We start from the raw sequence: 5,000 nt of genomic DNA on the forward strand, positions 1-5,000 counted from the left end.
GTCTTTCAGTAATCCCCCGCAGGTCACGAGCTGTTTCGACCTTAGGACATTTAGACGAGCTAGCTTCATACCCAGAACTGACCATTGCCCTCTCGGCCAATCAGAATCGAGTCGAACCGTACTTCGTCCAATGAGTGAGGTCAATCAAGCCCCTAGGAATGACCTTACATCTCGCCTCAGAATAGGATCTTTAGAGTCAGTCCAGGTTTAGCTCAGATTTAGCTCAGATTTCAAACCGAGAAGTCATCTCATCCTTCGACTCCTCCTTAAGGATTCCAGGTAGATATTGTGTCTAGTGTCTTAGTGACTTATTTCATATGCTGTGCTTTGTTAGTGTTTCCTTAGTGTTCTCGATAGAAGTATATCAGATCTCGTTAGTTTTGATGTAGGTTTAGCTTTTCCCTAGTGTTGTGAATAATGTTATATATGTCTTGAATTATGATATATTGTTGTTGTTTTAGCTTCGTTGGATGTCAACCTTTTATTTCTTATGTGTGGTGATTAGAGCTATCTATACAACCATCACACACACACACGCACACACATATATATATATACACATCCATACATATATTACACACACATCTATATACATATATATATAGTTATATATCATTATATATAAAAAATGTATATATATATATATATCTTCTATATAATAATATATATATGATACATACATATGTACAAATACATAAAACTAGTACATATGAGAGAGAGATGTTTTAGGTGTAAATATACAGTTGTTACATATATATAATATCTAATATATAAAAATATATATATATATTCTAAATAATATATATATATATATATATAATAATATACACACACATATACATACGTATATACATATAAACTCCCACCCACAGCCTGTACGCCCCCAGCCCTGACTCGCGCCCCCATTTGGACAACCGGAAGGTCCCGTAGAAGCAAATCCCGGGCCTTGTGACGTAAACACGGCCGTGTGGGTATTCCCCGCGAGATGCCAGCGAGTGACATGTAGCTGTCATATCCGCAACGGATGACAGGTCGTGTTGACGCGGGCATTGAAGGGGTCAGGTATTGACACCAATGCTGTTTATTTTGATTAGATGATTTGGTTTGCGTGTAAGTGCGTGGCAATTGCACATATATACACACATACACGCACGCATGGGTGTGTATATGTGTGTGTTTATATATTTGTGTGTGCGTTGTGTGTGTGTGTGTGTGTGTGTGTGTGTGTGTGTGTGTGTGTGTGTGTGTGTGTGTGTGTGTGTGTGTGTGTGTGTATGTGCGTATGAGCGTCTGTGTGTGTATACATACATACATATATCTATATTAAAAAATATATATATATAGTTATATATAGATATATATATATATGTTTTAATATATATATATATATATCTGTGTTGGTGGGCGTGATGTGTGGTGTGTGTGTGTGTGTTAGTGTGTCTATGAGGTAGTATGAGCGTCTGTGTGTGTGTGTGTGTGTGTATGTGTGTGTGCATTCGTAAATAATAGAAGAAAAGATAAAATAACACATTCCCCATCATGCATGATCATGCAATATCCAAATCCAAATGATCAACCCAAATACTATTTCTAAAACATCAAACATTACATAATACATTCTAAACTTCCGTATAAATTCACAACTTACGATGACTAAAGAAAGCCACAAAAATCAATATGAATAAGATTAATTAATAATGAAAGAGAATATGTATCACATGTTTTAAAAAGATACACAAGAAATTGCATGAAAAGCTAACTAGACAATCAAGGAAGAAACGTCATGCAACTATCGGGAAAAACAAGGAAAAAATAATCCAAATCCTTGAGACGAAACCAAGGTCTTGTTGCACAGGTAGAGTTGCAGAGGATTTTCGTCTAACAATATTTGCGGCATTGCATAGCGGGATTGTGATAATTATATTTCCTGCAATGGACGCTGTCTGATAGATGTTTTTTTTCTTCGTTGCAAATAAAAAATTTGTTCGAGGTTTCTATGTTGCAAAAAAATGAATGCTTTTTGAATGACGTTTTCGTAAAAGATTTTTTTTCCTAATTTGCATTGTAGAACGTTTCATGAATGACGTAATTGTCTTTTCGATATTGCAATGGGTTTTTGTGTATATATACACACACACAAACATACACATCCACATACCAACACACACACACAAACACATACGTGCAAACACACACAAACACATATACATACAAACACACACACAAACACATATACATACAAACACACACACAAACACATACATACAAACACACACACAGACACACATCCATACAAACACACACACAAACACACATGCATACAAACACACACACAAACACACATGCATACAAACACACATGTACACAAACACATGTACACAAACACATGCATACAAACTCATACCCACATACACATTGTTATTTTTATTGTTATCATTGTTATTATTAATATCATCCTTATTATCATTACTGTTGCTGTTATTATCATTGTCATTATCATCAGTATTATCATTTTCATCATTATCATCATCCTTCTCCTCCTTATCATCATTATCATAATCCATCATCATATTCTTACGAACATTATTGGTGTTATTGCGATAACGATCACTTTCATTATCATTATCAATATCGTTTTTTTTAAGTATCATATTATCATTAATATAATGGTCACCATTATTATCACTGTTATATAAGTTATTTTCACTACTATAACTACTATTATCATTTTTGTCATTATCATCATGATTATCATTATTGTCATGATGATCATTAATGTAATTTGTTTAAATATCTTAATTCTTTTATGAACGTCATTATTATTATGACTATTCTATTAATCATTACCATCACCATCCCTATCATTATTATCATAATAATTATTGTTAATACTTTTGTTATCATTATTATCATTATCATCATTTTTATCATTATCATTACCACTATCATTATCATCATTATGATTATCATGATCATTATTATTTTATTATCGTCATCACCACTGTCATTATCTTTCTGCATTTTGTATCATTGATCTTACACTTCAAACCTATATCTTTATGAAAAATAAGTTAACAGAAAGATAAGATAGGAAAGATATCTTAACTGTTAAGGAAGAAAATAAATATATAAAGATAGCAGAGATAAATTAAAAGATCAAAATGTTTGAACCCTGCGGTCTCTTATGATTTCTGTTTTGCGCCAAAGATCTTATAAAAAGGTATATATGTTATGGTGATTGTTGTTTTAATTATTACTATCATTATCAACTTTATCGTTATTATCATTACCATAATGATAACAATAATGGTTATCATTATAATCATTGTTATTAGTACAATTTTCATCATCAATACCATTACTATTATCATTAATATCATTATCATTATCATAGCTATCATTATCATCCCCATGGCAATTATTATAATTACTATCATTATTATCATTATTACCATAATACAGAGTGCATTCTTATTCCATTATGTAAAGAAAAAAAAATTACTATTCTCATTACTTTCACACCTAGCTTGATATCTATAATCTAGTCTGTCTCTGTCTGTCTGTCAAAGTCAAAAAAGTCTCTCTCTTTATCTATCTATATCTATCCATTTATCTATCATTCTATCTATCCATCTATCTATATATTCATTGGTCTATATTTATCTAGATATATATATATATATATACATCTGAATCTATCAGTAACTGTAATATCTCTAAACATATGTAGTGACGTCATTAGTCTGCAGATTACCCCCCCCCCCCTAGAATTATACTTCTTAATCAAAATCCCAGACTGATTAAAGGGGTAGTAATTATAAATATCACTAATGAGGCACTAATTGTGGTTGCTTCGTCCTTGATATTGCAAAATTAATTCGATTATATATATTTTTTTCTTTCTTTGAAGATAAACATTATCTTTTTGTTAGATATAACTTATCTAACTCTTGATAACGCTAAGAAAAAAATTATGGTCTTAGTCTTCGTGACTAAATATTGAGAGTAGAATTACACTCGTATGTACATGTACATATAGAAAGAATATTAGGTGATTATGTTATTTTGGGTTATCATAGTCACACACACACACACACACACACACACACACACACACACACACACACACACACACACACACACACACACACACACACACAAACAAACATACGTAGGTCCTCATTCCAAGAACTGAATATATATATATATATATATATATATATATATATATATATATATATATATATAGACATACATATACATATATGAGTATACACATACAGATACAACCACGATAAACTCCTCTAAGCGATCACTTCCTTGAAGAAGGAAAAACGAATAACAACACTAATCACAAACGCCACAAAACGTAACGTTATCAAAGAGCTTTCAAGAAATGACTACCGTATGACGTCACAGTTTCTCTCTAGCGACCTCTGGCAACTCGAGGAGGGCGGGCGGTTCAGGTGTTGTGTGAAAAATCTGGTTCCTGGCGTTCAGTTCAAGCAAGTCTTCCGTTCTCGTAAGTTCTTTCTGTCGGTGAAGTGGAAGGAAAGAAGAATATACAAAGTGTAGGTCCCTTTTTTTGTGATATTGGCGAGGGTTGGGTGGGTAGTGTTTGAGGATATCCGGCTGTGAAGTGTTTATATATATATAAATGTATATGTGGTGTGATCATTAATTACTATTTCCTTTATAGAGGGGGGATGGTAAGTTGGGGGGAGAGGATCGTAAAATTATTGAGGTGTGTGCGTGCGTGTGTGTGTCTGTGTGTCTCTCTCACCTCTCCTTGTCGGATGCTGCGACGTATGTGTGTCTTCTCTCGGCGGTGCTTGTATCTCGAGGTCTGATGCTTGAAAAACCTATGTGTCTCGGATACTTCCCTTCGGCCCTTTACGAATCACAGATACAGACGAAAATACCTTTATTTATTTCCGTATTCCGTCTTATATCTAATCCAAGATTCTTTAAATCATACGCTACTCCTTTTACAAGACGTT

At 33.2% G+C, this 5,000-nt stretch overlaps 1 protein-coding gene across 3 annotated transcripts in view; it reads left to right on the top strand.

The window, feature by feature from the left end:
* Positions 1-4,427: 4,427 nt before the first annotated feature.
* Positions 4,428-5,000, top strand: part of LOC147467115 (UNC93-like protein) — a 19,253-nt gene continuing 18,680 nt past the window's right edge. The window contains exon 1 of one of the 3 annotated variants that reach the window (XM_086533050.1): positions 4,428-4,571. The gene's annotated coding sequence lies outside the window, so the exon portion shown is untranslated. The remainder of the gene's footprint in view (positions 4,572-5,000) is intronic. The other 2 variants (XM_086533051.1, XM_086533052.1) reach the window with 2 other exon arrangements.

The sequence above is a fragment of the Penaeus japonicus genome, unplaced genomic scaffold (assembly GCF_977035675.1).
Source record: "Penaeus japonicus unplaced genomic scaffold, GWHDUDI00000001_assembly GWHDUDI00000038, whole genome shotgun sequence".
NCBI lineage: Eukaryota > Metazoa > Arthropoda > Malacostraca > Decapoda > Penaeidae > Penaeus > Penaeus japonicus.